This window comes from Crinia signifera, chromosome 4 (genome assembly GCF_055691185.1).
Source record: "Crinia signifera chromosome 4, ASM5569118v1, whole genome shotgun sequence".
Classification (NCBI taxonomy): Eukaryota; Metazoa; Chordata; class Amphibia; order Anura; family Myobatrachidae; genus Crinia; species Crinia signifera.
Window position 1 is genome coordinate 17,593,367 of NC_139220.1, and position 18,395 is coordinate 17,611,761.

Here is an 18,395-nt window from a genome sequence, read left to right on the forward strand (position 1 = left end):
ATAGTCGCCCATGCAAATTATATGATTCAAGGGGAGGGAGGAAGTGAAATCCACGGCCTGTCTTAGTATTTCATATGAAAATGGGGGGGGAATGTACACCCCCAATAAACTAATCCCAACATGGTTAATGCTTGAATCTATAAAGATGAATCTCCCTCCTGGGTCTATCCTTACTGCCCTGTATTCAAACACCACTGATTTTTTAACCAGGATAGAAACCCCCCTAGATGAGGAGGAGCAAGGAGCATGAAACGCATCGCCCACCCAGGGACGTTTTAGGGCAGAGAGTCTATCGCCACACAGATAGGTCTCCTGAAGGCAGATAATGTCAGCATCCAAAGATTTACAATAGTTTAATACCAGTGACCTTTTTACCTTATCATTAAGACCGCGTACATTCCAGGTTACAAGTTTAACCATTTCCCCCTTTATTCATTTTCCACCTCTCTTGCCATCCCCCTTTCTTTTTGTTCATATATCTCATCTTTGCCCTGACACATGACATACTACCATTTTTACAAACATAAACATAAATACATTTACATATACACATAACATTACCCACACCCCCCCTCCCCCACCCTGTACTACCTATATCCCCCGGCGTACCTGGATCCCTACCCCATCCCCACCCACAACACCCCATACTTAGGGCTCAGAGAGCGATTGATTAATGGCCACCCTACTCGTGGCCGGCCCTCCTCATACAGAATTTTATCTTCATATCAATACCTTTCCCCATCCTTCCCCCTCCCCCCCCCCCCCACCCGCACCCACACACAAGAATTGAATTAGTCATGGAGGACTACTGGTTGGCTAGTGATTTTTTTCCTGGGTACGACCCATCCAGCCACTCTGCCACATCACCTGGGGAAAAAAAAAATTTAGTTGCCCCGTTCACTTCGATCCTCAGTTTAGAGGGGTAAAGCATAGAGTACTTCAGGTTGAGCTCCCGGAGCCTTGCCTTAACCTCTCTAAACCTAGCTCTCTCACGCTGAATTTCCACGGGGAAATCTGGGAAGGCTGCAATTTTTTTGCCCAAATGTCCAAAGTCCGCCTTGTTTCTTGCCAGCCGCTTGGCTAGACTGGAACCGGAGTACTTAGCTGGACTGGAACCATAGTGCGTCACCAAACATGGGTCATGATGTGCCCCTGACTGTACTCCATCCTATGGAAGAGAGGTCCAGGTTTCGAAGAGGGAACCGCTCCTTCCTCTCCATTTTGAAACCATCTCTGGTAGAATAAATGCCTGAACTCAGTGAGGTCTATGCGCCGAACCCACAACTCGCCATTGCCAAGCCCCGCACTATGACATCACTATGACATCACCGATGTATCAGTTAACTATAAGAATATGTGCTCTGTAGATTCATAGGGGTCAATTAACTGATGCTTCTAAAAATGAAAAGAGATGGTGTATCCCATAGCAACCAAGTAGATGCTGCCAATCATTTTGTAGGATGCATTTGAGAATTGAATCTGATTGGTTGCTACGGGAAACATCCCGTTTTCAGTTCTAGAAGTTTTAGTAAATTGACCCCATAGTTTCCCTACGTGAGTGGAGACTACTGTATTTTGTGTGACTCATCTGAGATAATTGGCAGGAACGACACCTGCTGACTATTATCATCCTTACTGTATATTTTTATCCTAATTGGGAAATTCATTAGAAATTCACTGAAATGTCCTTAGAGACACAGATATGTTAATCTAATTACCTGACCAATTGTATCCTTTAAAAAAGTTTAACTAGCGTTCCAGGGCTGTACCCCCTTTTTCCCCAGGTAGGGAACGAGGCATCAATCAAGTGGGCTGATTATCAGGCCTGTCCGGTTTCTAATGCTCTAAGTGCCCCCCACACCTCCCCCCATTCAGTCATGTGACGTGTGCTGATAGAATTCTTTGTATATTGCTTTCCGCCCACAAGGTGGCTGCCATCCCCTGGGTGTCCTCGGCAGGTGCACTGACAATCAACACCGGCGCCTGGAAAAGTCTTTGTAAAATCATTAATTTTTCTCTTTCAAAATTCTCTCAGTATCTCCCAGGTAATGAATTCGCTAACCTAATTAATGAGAAACTGCGGATCAGCCCCCAGCATGGCTGCTCAGAGAGATAGCGCATTGTTCTGTTAAATAATAAGCTAATTTTATGCGCATAATAAAAACAATCCTCATGGCCCTGGCTACATCTTAAAATAGTAATTAAATGAAATGCCCAATTGTCGTCGCTTGGATCCAATTCCTTTTGTTAATGTTTTATTTGTTTTTTGTTCTACAGTGATAAATATCATAACATTTTTGTTATCTTGACGCTTGCTACTTTGGTTTTATATTGCTATTGAATTATTATGGAAATATGTCATAATGTAAAGGACCTAGGATCTTTCAATGGGCCATTTTTATGAATTTAGTGGGCCTGTGTGCTAAAGTACCATTTGCCACCTTCTCCTTACGTGACAAAAGATGGGTCAACGTTTTTGACTTTCCCTCCCTGACATTTCACTTATCACAACTCCCTCCCACCATTTCCCTATTTGTCATGTGTGGCCAAAGCTCCACCCCTGAGGAGCCTACTTTCTATGGTGTACTCTGGAGGAGGTCTTCATGGCAGCCGCCTCCAGGTGGGGAGAAGCTCTGGGCAGCATGCTACTCAGTCCCCCTGAAGATGTCATTATCTTTGTGCATGACAAGAGTCAGTGGCATGAGCTATACAAGGCAATGCAGCTCTTTGATCCCTCTTCAATGTGATACCGCTTTTGGGGTAAGAGTTCTGGGAGAGGCGTGTGATGTGGGACATATTGCTTAACTGTCCCTTCAATCAGGACAATTTCATAACAGTTCCAATTATGACAACATCATCACAATCACCTGGAAGGCTAAGCTTTTCACTACTGATTGTGCCAGTAGAGGAGATAAGGGGGGCTCTGGGTACAAGGGCCAAGGTCTGATGGAAGGACCCAGTGTGGACACGTGTACCCGGCACCAGAAGCCGAATTAGCTCTTCTCAACCCAACACATGCAGCTGCATGTGGCCAGGGAGGTGCTTAAAATGCTGTTTTCTTTATGTTTTTTTTTCATAGCCATGCCTCTCATGATTAGGCCACACCCATGTACCTGGGCCTGGCCAGACTCTCTACTGCCCTCTACTTACCTGTTAATGCAGACAGATTTGAAGACCAGTAGTTCCGTTGCTGCCCGTTCCGTACTGGAATGTTGACATGGGTGATAATCAATACCTGGAAAGCTAAAGCCTCTAGACCCAGGGTGGCCAAACCTGTCCTCGAGATCTACCAACAGTCCATGTTTTCCAGGCCACCGGTGGATCAGTAGAATGTGTCAGTTAGGAATGAATGCAGAACATGTTTGAAAATGTGACTGTTGGTAATGACTACACCTGTGCATGCATAAGATATGTGGTCGGGAAAATGTGGACTGTTGGTAGATTTTGAGGCATAGGTGCCAATTCTGTGGGTGCTCAAGGGCCCGAGCACCCACGGAAATTGATGAGCACCCACGGGCCCGAGTCCCACTGCTGGGCCGCCATATTAACTTGCTAATTTGCGGCTGCAGCACCCACATTGCCTGACCTGCCACCTGGGAAACAGTATGCCGGGAAGAGTGTATTCTGTCCGTGAAGTACCTGCACTGTGGGGGCATTTATGTACCTGCACTGTGGGGGCATTTATGTACCTGCACTGTGGGGGCATTTATGTATGTGGAACTCTGTTGCCGTAATTTGAATATTGGAGACAACTGTGCTCCGTAATATAAATTGGTATTATTTTGTGGCCACACCCCTTCCCCATGAAGCCACTCCTATTTTTGGCTTGAGCACCCACCAGCAAAAAACATAAATCGGCACCTATGTCTTGAGGAGCGGTTTGGCCATCCCTACTCTAGTACCTCTTCCCCCGACTTGTAGCAAAGTAAATCGATAAACGGGTCTCATTAGTCCAACTAGTGGATTCATTCAACCATTATTAGCTGCTATGTTTTAGAGATTCTACCCAGCATTTTCTTCAAAACCATATATTGCAATAAAACTTCATAAATAATAAAGAGACCCCCTAAAATAAATAGACAGTCAGAGCAGCTGATTGATCCCCACTATAAGGGTAGGTATATTTAAAATGTCGTCTGGTCAATGGAGATACCAAGTGGCAAGTCCTTAGTCAGGAGAAAAATGCTAGGGCTGGCTACCCAATAAAACGGAGCTGGATAAACCAGGGACTCATGCCCAACTGCCAGCAGAGGTATGGGTGAAGCTTGACTCATGGGCCTCTGTGTGCTGAACACCCTGCACCCATGTTGTGAATCCCAGGGAACTGTGTTAATTCCCTGGGCTTCATCTTAACGTTCTTCTGGCTTTCAGACCGAATAGTAGTTGATGACCTCCATCCTGACTGCCATCTTAATGGCTGTGTTTGAAAAATGACAGTTGGGAGCCAACTGGCTTGTACTTTGTTCTCTCTCCAAGGCATACAAAAAAGATCCCTATCCTGGTCAGTGTGGAAGGAGGGGGCTTGTCACTGGTCTTTGATGCCAAATAAGGGTGGGGCCGAGGGCGTCATAGCTTGGTCATGTAATTGTGGCCCCGCCCATGCTACAAAGTGTAGAGATTACCGGCAGCGTAAGACAGTACTGTGTGAATCATGACATCGAACACCCGTTGGACCTCGTACACTGCAGGGGACTACGGTGGACTACCAGAAGACTTGTCCACTGTGTTGAGAGGCTCGGGGGGGGAGGGGGGGGGGAGCTTCCTGGTCACTCCAGGAGAGAGGGCAACTATGAAACATGTAAACAAAGATTTTGCATTTGTGTAAATGAACCCGTTCCCATCTCCTACTAATGTCCTTTTCAGCGGCTTATACCGGACAAGTGGATAAATCTTTACAATACACGTTAGTGACATTTGCATATTGTCGCTAATTTTTTGAATTTTGAGGAGCTCCCCAGTGCTCCCAAAACAGTAGTAAAGTCTCCAAGATGTTAGATATTTCCTTAACCGTAAAGGCGGCATGATATAAATACCAATGGTTCATGAGCAATTTTACTATAAATGACGATTTTTCTTTAATTGCATTGACAACTCATTTCATTAAGGTCGGATACAGTGGCCTTGTCATGTTGGGTGACATAGCATCCTGGGTCCTCCAATCAGCTGCATCTTCCAGCCCGTCCGCCTATCAGCCTGCAAAGCGGTGCTGTAGGACATACAGTAGGCGGCCCTTATTCAGATCTGATCGCAGTACAAATTTGTTCTCAAAATGGGCAAAACCTTGTGCACTACAAGTGGGGCAGATGTAACATGTATACAGAGAGTTAGATTTGTGTGAGTTATTTAGTTTCTGTGCAGGGTAAATACTGGCTGCATTATTTTTACACTGCAACCTAGATTTCAGTTTCAACACACCCCACCCAAATCTAACCCTCTCTATACATGTGACATCTGCCCCACCTGCAGTGCAGCATGGTTTTGCTCATTTGTACTGCGATGAGATCTGAATAAGAGCCATAGTTTTCCAGTTGCAGCTGTGCATGAGTCAAACTTTGCCAGGAACAAGTTCTGGTACACAAGACCTGTGTGTGCGTGCGTGTGTGTGTCTGTGTGCGATAAACAATCACAACAGCAACCGCATGCAGCCCGCTCTAGAAACAGCCCATTTAAGTCCATAATTATTATTTATAATGAGATTCTGAAATTATTAATAAGTGACTCAGCTGAGATACCCGAGCAGCAGTGCTCTTGATGTGTCTAATTAGTGTCACAATGAAACAATTAGGTGTTTATATACCTCCCAGTGGCAGTTCATATAAACATTTAATATTCCCGCAGGAACTACCACAGAACAAAACAAATTGCGCGATGTGACTTAGTATTTCTCTGGCTCTATTACAGATACCTGGCTGTTACAGTCTGACGCACGCAGACATACCAACCACATAACATACAACCGGTCTTCGGGGTAGGGACGGCCATCGATGATTAGAAATCATCGATGGTTTATGGTCGATGTCAATAGTTTTGACATCGATGGGGAGAATAAGATGGTTTCTCAGCATCGATGTCAAGCTTCAACGAATAGCTTAGTTTTGCATTTTCCCCAAGTGGCCAGGGGGCTACGCCCCACCCTCATATTTTGATTGGCCTACAGGCCAATCAATCAAAGAAAATGGATGACCATCGCTATGTAAAATCGTCGATGGTCATCCATTGCATAGTTATACACTATCGATGGCCAGTTGGGAAAGGCAACGATGGCCATCCCTGCTTCGGGGCACCCTGCTGCTCCTGTGACTTCGGATGCTGCAAAGTGGCAGCTCACTTTACAGCACCAGAGGTCACAGGTGGAGGAAGCCCTGGATCAGCGGTGGTGAGGTCGCGGCATTGGGGTTCTTTGCGACGGGGTGGGGGGTGCCAGTGGCGGAGGTAGTCGTGATGTTGATGGTTGTGGCGCATGTGCAGCACAGAATCGGGGTATTATTTTAAAAAAATACCCCAACAGTGCTGCAATAATTTAAACATCCGTGCAATATAGTCAATTATCGTTTTGCAAGTTGAGTCGATGTTAGCACAGCACATCCGTATCCTCAAATGCGGATGGTGATAAATCGGTCCCTATATCTTGTTATATGACAAATTCATTGCTGTAAAGTGAGATTCCTCGTACTGCACCAGGGGTCACAGCAAGTTCCTCGCAGGAGCACTGGCATCTCCAATCAACAGTTTGTTTGTTGTTAACAATTTTTTTTAACACTACAATCACAGTGGTAATTTTTTATTTTTTTTGTAAATTTTGGGACAGATCGCATTTTCAAAGTATGGGGAAATGAGATCTGGTTACTAAGAAATTTTCATGACTATGCCGCAAGGCTTGATACATCTCCACCAAAACTTACAGCTCCACTTACAGCTGGCCACTTACAGCTTGTCATTTACTGCACATTTTATCCCATTGGGAAATCCGCTGAGGCGTAACCAGCCGAGCACCTATCTCAATAACAATTTTTGCAACCAGTCATGCGTTCCTCAGTTTGGTTACGGCATTAACTGCTGTCACATTATTCAGTCACATCAGTCTAGAGGCATCGAGACGGCTGCAGAACAAAATATTCCCCAGTACCTTAGTCGCACGCTTGTCGCAAAGAGCCACTAAATCCAAAGACCAAACTCCTTTAAACGAGGCAAAAGCACCAGTAATGGCTTATTTTACAGGACAAAATCACAGTTACAGAAGTTAGAGTAAGCGAGGGCTGCATAGGCATGAGGTCATTTAAGAGCCTATGAATTTTGTGATTGTCTCAATAAAGTTTTGTGGCTGGATATATTACCCATAGAGGCTTAGGTGTGTGATTGATAGGTGGATCAGCCAATTAGGTAGCCAAGGGGTGGTAGCTTGTGCAGGGGAATAGTAGGAGGAGTCAGATGATGCTGCTTCCTCTTTGAGTCCTGGAATCCCACCCTCCCTTCAATTACTCTCTCAATTGCTACCTGGCCTGTTGGCTATCACCTAATTTGTTTTTAGTTTTTTAATCTTTAGTTAAAATCGGCGGGAAGGCGCTGTCAACCAGCGGTCATGTTGAGGTACAGGTGGTCGCTGTATGGTATTGCTCCCCTTTGACAGGACAGCTGGTGAGTCCTGCCTCTGCGGTGGGACGTTGGCCACTTCCTGGAAGTGTCCTCACCATGCCATAGAAGGGGCGGTGAGATCATCGCAGCACAGGCTGTACCCTAGATGGGGGCGTTTGATCTCCGATGTTATAAGTTGGGGCGTTATTGTCACCAACACCTTTTGATCAGAGCTGGCCTCCTAACGCTTTCCTGGCCATCCCTTTACAAAAGGGTCATACCATTTAATAAATATACATGACGTTTTAACTTATGCAGTTGTTGTCCATGTTGTTATTTTTAGTGATAAGAGGTGTCCGTGTGATTTATTTCTAGGGGGAATATAGAGTTAAGTTACCAGCAGCCATACCTATGTAAATGGTGAGAGCCTCTTCTCCTGGGACGTTGTTTGTGTCATAAGCAACAGAAGAGGTGGATTAATTAATGATTGGATGTGGCCGAGTTCGGGCTCATTCCGATGGTGTGGGGGGATCTGTGCATGTGCGTGCGTGTATTCGCGCATGTTCAGCCCCCGGGAACAAACGCCTTTGGCGAATTTCACACTCGCTGAGCTGTTCGCTCTATAGGAGAGGGGGGACGGAGGGTGGACAGAATACCGTCTCATTGTCCAATTTGAGCAGAAGGGCACTGATTCTTAAACCCCGAAATAAGCCTTTGTAAAGCTTACATGGCTTTGTGTGAACGTGCATTGTACAGTTTGGATGTTAGAGGAGTTTGGGCTGACCTGAGGTGAACCATGTCCGATCTCTTTCTGTACAGATAGGGTTGGGTGTTATATGTCAACAGTCATCAAGAGAATGTCAACATGGTCCTAATGGTTGAGGAAGGCCTTGTCTGCATTCATTAGATAGACAGTGTTGAAATATTGACATATCCCCCTGATGACCTTTAGCCTAACTCTAACCTCGCCAGCAGCCTAACTCTGACCTCACCTGTAGCCTAACTCTAACCTCACCCATAGCCTAACTCTAACCTCACCCATAGCTGAACTCTAACCTCACCTGTATCCACAACTTGGATACACTACTCTGCACCATGCGGCGGTTGCGTGTTTTTTTCCACGCGTGTTGCACCTGCGACATGGTGGATGCCCGTGGCTATATCTGTATTGCTTAATACAGTGGTTCTCGAACCCAGTTCTCAGGACTCGACACAGGTCATATTTTTCAGAGTACCTGGCAACAATTTTCACATTTTGAAAATCCACGTGCCCTGGAAAACATGACCTGTGTGAGTTCCTGAGGACAGAGTTTTTGAGCATGTGGTCTAGTGTGTACCCAGCTTAACCTTTTGATGTCCAATTTTTTTTTTTTGCAATTCAAACAGTCTGGTTAAAATGTTTCAATTAATTGTAATTTTTTTTTAATAAAAAAATGGTCTACATTGAGCGTTGAACAATATTAATGTTCTTATCTTAAACTGTCTCACCACTGGATCTTCTACTAGCGCTAGGACTGTTGAGCCTGACTAGACGTTGGACCAAAAAGGGTTAAGCTTTCCTGACTTTGGGCCTGATTCAGACCTGTTCCCTAGGCTGCGCATACACGCAGCCAAGCGTACAGGTAACCGCCAGCCGTCTCCTCGGGGAACAACCCTCGACATCCAAATCCCCTCGAACACATCCCATTGCATGTGGCTGAAGGGGAGAAAATGCACATACGCAAATATCGGTGAAGGGGCCTAATTCGGACCCAAACGAAGGAGTCTGAGAGGGCCTTCATCTGTAGGGGCTGATTCAGTCAGCTCCAGCGCTCACCAGAATGTCCCTGCTGGCGAGCGCTGGCTGAGAGGGACTCCATCAAACTAGGACACGCGAGCATCTCACACACGCGCGTGTCCCAGTCACTCAGCGGCTGGGCGGCGGAACCCTGCCCATCTTTACTTCAGGGAGATGGATAGGGTTGGGGGGATCCGGGGAGGTGGTCGGGACCGGCGACGGCGGACGGGGATGCGGTGGACAGCAGTGGGGGGAGCTCCATCAGAAGGGGGCGCGTGAGCATCTCATTCCCGCCCCCTTCGGACGGATGGTGGAGCCTGGCGGCTGCCGATTCTGTCCCACCTGTTTATAATGTGTGCTATTTTCTCCTCTCTCCACTCTTATACTATGCCGTGAGTCTGAGAGAAACCATTATAAATAAATCAGCAGAGAACCAGATGACATGGGGCTAATAACCCTGCGCTAAGGGTCACCTGGGAGTCATTTTCAAGAAAAGTCTTATTTGCGTTCTGTATGTACGGTGCAGCTGCTGATGTAGACTGTCAGCACCGCGCCATAATTGTATACATTCCGCCAACTGATTACCGAAACATTTAGAATTATTTACTTCCCAGCCCTATTAGACTCGTTCTGTTGTAGTTACTAACGGCAACACCTCTCCTTGCGTTTTCAGCTGTGTGTGTTTCCTTCATGTTGCTGACACTGTCTGCATGCGATCATTAGCAGCCTTCATTTGTTCTAGGTCCTAGGTTTATATTTAATACAAGAAACCCTGGCAGGCTGGTCTGTATCCATCAATTCATTAAGAGATATATATTCTGCTCCCTGGAAAAGTGTGGGTGGATTTTTATTGTTAATGTCAATGGGCTCATTGACATGTCCGTGTGCAATGGAAATTTCCAAGGAAAGGATTAATGTAGGTGAGGAATTTTCCAACACTCAGATTATAAATGTTTAAATGTGATGACTCATTAGTGCTGGGGGGGGGGGGGGGGGCTGTGTGGTCTCTGCCACAATGGTTCCATTAACAATTGTTGCAGATGCAAATTGAGGTTGACTTTCTCCTTGTATATGACCGATGGGATTCTCAATGCAAGGTTTAGGTTTGACAAAGCAGTTTGCGGCCAGGAAACAATTAGTGAAAGTCATTTGCAAAGGGTAAATGCAAAATTCCCAGGGGCATATAGACTCGTGCCAAGCACATAGGTTAACGAGCACTGTGGCATTGAGTTTTGAATGTTCGCATGGGCCGATGGGAGATAAATTGTCTACCATCCATCTTCTTGCAGGAGGCTCCAGTTTCCATCATAAATCTCCTGCTTTCCTGCATTGTACTCCTAATCTCCCATATTCTTCAGATTCTGCCAGGGATGCCACCAAGAAGTTCCTTTACAAGGACAATGATTTGCTGTAATCAATGTGAGTCGCTGTAGCTGCTGGGGTCAGGAGTCCCTGCTGACAACTCATCATCCCTCCATGACAGGAGATAGACAGCAGAACAATGATCATACTTGGTCTTTCTTATCTGTGTTGATGTGCACTGACCCATAGCATGTCGCTGCTGTTAACTGTAATGATAAGAATTGTTGTTAGTAATCTTTAGTTAAATACATTTGTTTAATTAGAGTATCTGGTTTCCATAATGATTTGGCTAATGCTATCATGGTATAGAAATCTGCACATACTAGAGTGCTCAGACTACACTGCTCCAGGCGAGGCTCCCTGCAGAGAGGATGGGGCCCAGCCAAGGGTGTTGCACTTGGGTCTCCTCCCTTCTAAAGACACCCCTTGCTGGTGCTCTATCTCTCTCAATTTTATCGCTTTCCAAGGCTTACTACATCTCCCCCTTACATGATCTTCATTTGGTTTATACTGTTGCCACTGTACAGCGCGGCGGAACCATTGAGGCGCCGCATAAATGAAGAATGTCAATGACACTTTAAGTAATTATTCAATCCAAAAACTGAACCAGGACTGATTTATTAATGAACGATTACGGTTAACGTCAGGCGAAACAGATGGCCAGGGGGAAAAGCCGTCTGACTCCGACAGGAAAGTTTAAAACAACAGCCCGCGATGACATTGTTTCATTGTTTCATGACATTCACGAGGAGATCCTCTTATTGCATTCTCATAAAGTTTCACTACGGTCGAATAAAAGAGATTTAAAGCCAATAAACCGGCATCTTGCAGCGAGCGTAAGTGATAAAGACGCACTGACAACATTACAGTAACGTAATAATGATTTATATCCATTAGGAGACGTGAACATCTGGCATTGATAAGCGGGTGCCAATCGGGAATGTATAATGCGGGCAACGGGGGGGGCGAGAGTTGTGTAAACTGTTTGTGTGTGCCCACAGCGTGGCGAGCGCAGCGAGCCCGCAAGGGGCTTTGTTGCGCTCACCATGCTGTCTGGGCAGTCAGGATCCCGACGGCGGGCTAATGACTGTCGGGATCCCGACTGTCGGAACCCAATACCACACCCTCCTGCAAGGCAGTGGCATTCAGAAAGCAGTACAATTACTTTTCTTATTCTATTCCAGCTCTTTTTATGTACATAAGAGAGGAATCAGCAGCTCAACTTGTATGGTGGCCACTTAAAAATTACTTTCCAACATTATGATCCATCCAGCACTAAAGTACGGTCAGCTTGACGTAACGGAGGAGAACTTGGGATGGAATACTTTGCCCGTGCATGGCTGAATCTTCAATGCCGACATCCTGCTACTTCCACACTCCACAGGCTCCACTTATTACATTTTAATTTAAATGTTCCTCCCGGTACTTTAATCACAAGTGTTCTGTTGCTGCAGAGGATGATGTGTGCTCGGAGAACCCTGCTGGTGAATGGCGGGGTTCCGGGATCCTAATGGCTGCGAATACAGGCTGTCTGCAGATATTTATCTTCTGTCCGCCGCATGGAGAGCGCAGACCAGAATGCCCGCTATGCGCTGCTGAGTTTTTCATTAGGAGTCTGCAAGGAACATCAAATTACAATAGAGTCATTCGTGCGAGCAACGTCAGTGAGATGATGTAGACGTAGCTCGTTGCTTGTTCCATTTACATGTAGAGTTTGCAAGAATCTATGGTTAGAAAACTTCTTGTTCTGTCTAGATCAGCAGTTCCCAACCTTTTTTCTTTCCCGTACCCCTTGACTTGAAGAGTGCCCCTCCTCTCAATTTGAAGTATCCCCAGTACTTAGAGTGGAGTGGAAGTAAGCGGTTTGCGTGTCCTTATATTAAGGAGTAGAGGAACAGTAGTGTGCAGTCAGGAATCGGGTCCCACCATGTCTGGCCGCTGGCTGTGTACTGTCTCCGGGGTTCCCGCTAACACCTGTAGGATTTATGCTTCCGCTTCCTCCACCTGTGTCAGCTCAGGTCAGATGATCCCTGATGTCTGAGAGCATTGCGGGTAGCTCCCAGTGGATTGCTGGTCCGCAAAAGCATGAGGAGACGCTGATGACAATGCAGGCGGAACCGGAAGTGACGCAACGTGGTTCATCTCCATGGCAACAGGAGGCTTCTTTCGCCTTTGAGAGACTTCTTCTTCCGCCATTACCAACAGGGCTGGCGCTACCCACTCAGGCGCTGTCTCCCTCCCTGCTCTGCTAAAGCTGCCTCAGCCCTCACTGTCACTGCCTCCTGCACGCCGCCCACAGCGCCTGTCTGACAGCGGGCGGATGGCAGTATAAAGAGCTGCTCCCTGCACCACGAGTGCACACAGCCTGCACGCCGCCCGCAGTGCCTGTCTGACAGCAGGCGGCAGTATGGAGAGGCTGAGCAGCTCCCTGCACAGCGCACACACTGTCCTCCTCCTGCGACATGCCCCCTCTTCCTCACGGACACTTGCGCTGAGGCATATAGCGCTGTCTGTGAATGCCTGGATGACATGTCATGTCCGGATCCGCCCCCTACCCATTGCTCCCTGCGCCTGTCAGCTGTCAATCAAATGACGAACAGGCGGCAGCAGCGCCGCCTCCCCTTCCTTCCCTCTTCTCAGTGTGCTGTGCCAGTGCCACTGCCAGTCCTCCACCCCCTCTATCTCCTCCTCTCTTCTTCCATCTCCTCCTTCTGTCCCCTCCTTTCCCCCTCAGTCACGAGAGGGGTGTAATGACGTCCTCAGCGTCCTGCCTACGCAGATAGAAGAGGAGGGATTGCACAAGAGTTAAACAGCAAAAGAACAGTGAGTCTTTTATTATACATGTTTATAACAAATTTTTTAATAATTGTAGAATTTTTTTATATTAATTTAGACACTTTTTAAATAATGGGCTGGGTAATGTGCCTAAAGGTGGCCATACACGCTGCAATTGCAGCGTGCAATGCGATGTGCGCTCCTGAGGGCATTGCACAGTACAAAAAGTATGTGCTGCACATACTTTTTGTACTGCTTTCGGATCGCATCACACACACATTGCATGCATGCCGTGCGATGTGATCTAGCCCATAACGTTTGCGATTCTCGCAGCGTGTATGGGCACCTTTAGTGCCTGCAACATTTTGCGGACACAGCACTGAGATGGTGTATGCATACATGTACATGCACACAAGATCCTCCGTAGGATCGCATGTTGCATATACGCTCCCACAATCGGGCTGCAGATTGTTGCAATGGCAATGTGAAAGGGCGCAAAAATGTATGGTTTGCAGGAGGGCGCCGGACACCCTAGCACCGGACGGACACCCTAGCACCGGCCTTGATTACCAATATTATTATTAAGTACCGCCAACCGATTTGCAGAGTCCCCCCAGAGGTACAAGTACCCCAGGTTCGGAACCACTGATCTATATAATAATTATAGCAGCCTTTTGTCATATCTTACTCATGAAGGAAATCAGGGCAATTAACTGGTGCAGATGCAATGGTAGAGATTATATACAGGCGGCATTCCTATTTATATTGTTCATATCTATCCACTTACCTAAATCCTAACTATCTCTTTTGGGGTTATGTGGTGGCTTGGATCAGCAAGCGTCGGTGGGGTCTGCTGGGTGCGCTGAAAATACCCGAGCTTCTGCTGCAGCAGGGAGAGATAGGCAAACAGCCCGGCGGTGCTTGTCATTCAGCTCATGCTGTAAGGCAGCGTTCTCATTGGTTAAGGCCATACCGAGTGCCTATCTGCTGTTGTGTATAGAGTGGAGGGACAGCTTGAGCAAGAAAACCCCTCGCCAATGTGCATGTAACCCTAAACAATGAGCAAAAAACCCTGGCAATGAGCATGTAGGTAAAAAAAAACCATAATTAATGTTTGTCAGGAGGGGGCACAAGAGACTTTTTGGCTGGGGGGGGGTAGAAGATGCAGCTGGAGGTATGAAATTTGGTAAGTGGGGTGGGGGGTTTGCATGAGGTGGCTGCTGCACTGCTGATATACAGTACAGTACTTCAATATTGCAATTTATTAATGTTACTGAATTCCCACTTACAGTATGATGCTCAGTCTCAGTAACCATAGCTACTGTATATGGCAGGAAGCACAGAAGATCTTCATCCACTGTGTCCACCGAGCCTGACCTGAGAAAGGAGGCGGAGCTTACCCAGGAATGGGGTGGGGCCTTCTACCCTATTAAGCTATTTTGTACTTTTTTGCCTCTCTGTATTATGGGCTTCAGTTTAAGGCTATTATGTAATTGCCTGTGGATGAGATGTGCTAAACCTTCACGACAGATAAAGTGAAGAAGTAGCCCATTGCAACCACCAGCTTCTAACTGTCATTTTTCTAGCATATGCTGTAAAATGTCAGCGGTTGGTACTTTATCTTATTTGCACTTTATCACTCCCCATGGTTTGATTCATCTCCCCCTCAAAGCTTCTCCACAATGGTATTTGCTCATCTTGAAGACATCGGCATGGTCTGTTGGTAGGTGCCCATCTGTAGATGTGCCAAACTGTCCGCTATACACATTTTGCTTATTCTTCGGATAATTCGTTTCCAATGTAAATGTTATTTTTTATCACCCAGAACAATATATACAGCTTTGCTTCCAAACAGATGTAACTGCTTACGGAAGGCATGGTTGCATCAATGTTTTGGTGTGGGAATTTCTGTCAGTAGCGTCCAGGGAATCGCCCCAACCCCCCCCCCCCCCCATCCCACCCACACACAAACACATAATGTTATACACAACAGCCACATGTTATTATCCATTTAAATGGAAACCAAACATCATTAAGAATATAGTATGAAACTTGTCCAGTCACTACAGCTTTTATAAATGGGCCCAGATCCTCCTCATATGTGGTAACTGAGGTAAAGCAAAATGGCCGCACCATTGCACAGCGTCTCACTTGTGCATTTTAACACCAAAAATCTGATACTTATCGTATGTATCCCTCGAAGATATCTGCTTCGGTCCCTCCTTTATATACATTCAGGGGATACTTAATATTTGTGGCTAATATTAGGGGTTATTCCAATTCTCTCGGAAAGGCACAATCACTCTCCAATGGACAAAACTATGTGCACCGCAGGTGGGGCAGATGTAACATGTGCAGATAGAGTTAGATTTGGGTGTTTTATTGTTTCTGTGCAGGGTAAATACCTGCGGCTTTATTTTTACGCTACAATATATATATATATCAGTTTGAAGTACACCCCCCACCCAAACCCAGGTCTCTCTGCGCATGTTACATCAGCCCCAACTGCAGTGCAGCATGGTTTTGTCCATTAGAGAGTGATTGTGCCTTTCCGAGTGAATGAGAATAACCCCAGGGTTGCCGACTCTCCCGGAATGGCCGGGAGTCTCGCGAAAATCGGGAACCCCTCCCGGCCCCCCGGAAGGGTGGGCAACCCTCCCAGATTCAGGCCCCCCGCCCAGCGCCCCGGATCGCGGCATTAAAATGTAGTAATCCTCGGGTCTCAGAGGAGGGGGCGGAGCTAATTTGACACAACCGCAAAATTTTAGCCCCGCCCCCTCCACGGAGATCCGTGAACTTGGCAGTTTGTCATCATGGGGGCGGGGCTTAGGGATGTCACACTTAAGCCACGCCCCCTGAGCGGCTGCTGGAACTCTCCTCTCCGGGCTTCTCCCGGAGAGGAGAATTTTAAAGTCGGCAACCCTGAATAACCCCCATTGTTTAATAAATGGGCCTCTGCTAAATCATTAAAAAAAAAAATGTTTATTATACAATATTATTGAAATGTTTTATGATCCTGCACAGTAATTAATGTAGTATAACGATGCCTGTATTTCATATGTTTATGCTCCATATATAATTTCATGCAAAAATCCCTGCAAACAAATTATTATTATTGTTCTGTTCTCAACCTGCGCGATTCTAGGCAGAGAGATGATCAAAGGGATAAGTACAAAGATTCCAGGGTGACTTCTGTCTCTTCAATATTAGTTTTATAAAGCAGAGGCGAATCCAATTAAATGGTGATTATGCCGGGTCTGAGCACACTGGGACACAAGCAGTAAGCAAATGTGTTTGTGGCAGGTAAATACGAGGTTGGTTCTCAGGTTTGGATCTGATGATATGGCGGATTCTGGGGGGGGGGGGGGGTTTCTGCTGTTTCCATCTAGCAAACTCATCGGCAACCGCTGATACCAAATTCTGGTGATTTAATCAGTATAATAGCACCAGGGTCATATTTTAAATGAGACCAGTCGGTGGAGATAACACATTCTTGTGTTCAGCGTTTCTTGATTATGGGTGGGGCGAGGGGCATTATAGTGGGGGTGTTAATGTAGGGGGTGGAGCCATGATGAGGTCTATTGCACTACCACACCCCCTGCACTACCACTTTAGAAATCAACAAAAAAGAAAGCCTTGAAAGAAACGATGGAACATCAGGGCGCCGAGATTCAAGTAAAATTGGAAACCACTGCGCTAGGTGCTAAAATGGCACGGAACAGCAAACATTGCCCCAAAACGAATCTCCGTAAAGTCGTCCCCAATATATCAGCTACAGTATCTGATTGCTTACACAGATTAATGCTTGGGTGCTGAATCAGATTAGCAAACAGGGATTCTAATTCCACTAAAGTAATTAGCTTCACTAATCTGTTCACAAAACTCCAATTAAATATGAGTTTAGATCCTACATTTTTAATAAAAATGTCTATTTTTAATGCACAGTGTAGGATTGCACCTTAATTAAAACCTCTCATTATTTCTAAGTTGTGTTATACAAGTACTAATTATAAAAACGAGCTCAACGTAAGATTTTCAGCAACAGCCACCATTTCTGTCCAATCTAATTGCCGATTTCTTTGTGACTATAAGAAAGCACCTACTGTATATAGATAATTATGTACAGAATCGTTACAATAACCGGGTGTGGTATAACGGCCCAACGGTCACTATACCGACATCAAAATCCTGACTGCTGGTACTCCAACAGGGGGGCGAGCGCAGAGAAGCCACTTGCTGGCTCGCTTCGCTCGCCATGCTGCAAGCACAAAGGAGAACAGCTGGGATCCCGACTGTCAGGCATATAAACAGTTGGGATTGCCAATGTCGGTATATTGACCTTTGGGATACCGTGTCTTGGGCCAACGTCCAGCACCCAAAATAACCGGCCTTATTTTAGTAGTAGTAGTTTGTTTATTTATAAGGCGCCACAAAGTGTCCGCAGAGCCGTACATAGCAAACAAAAAACTAATTACAAGGTAAGGTACAGGAAGTGTTGATAAAATAAAGCATAAATAGGGGTATAGCTGGTAGAACTAAAATCAGCATCAGTTCTGAGGTAGGTGTCGAAGTTGTCGAGGAGACTGAAGATGAAGTAGAGGAAGGGAAGAACAGGGCAGGAGCACTGGTGCGGTAAAGAGGTAAGGTGAGTACGTGAGGAAGGAGGGCCCTACTCATAAGAGTTAACAGACTAAAAGGAGGTGAGTGGACAAACGAAAAACAATAGGATAAGTAGGAACGGATGGGAACGGATGGAGGGGTAGGGTAGGCAGGATAGGAGGAGCGAAAGAGGTTAGGAGGAGGAGGGATAGGCTAGTCGGAAGAAGTGGGTTTTGAGGGAGCGCTTGAAGGAGGTAAGGGAATCAGAAAGCCTGATGGGTGGCGGGAGTTTGTTCCAGTGCAGGGGGGC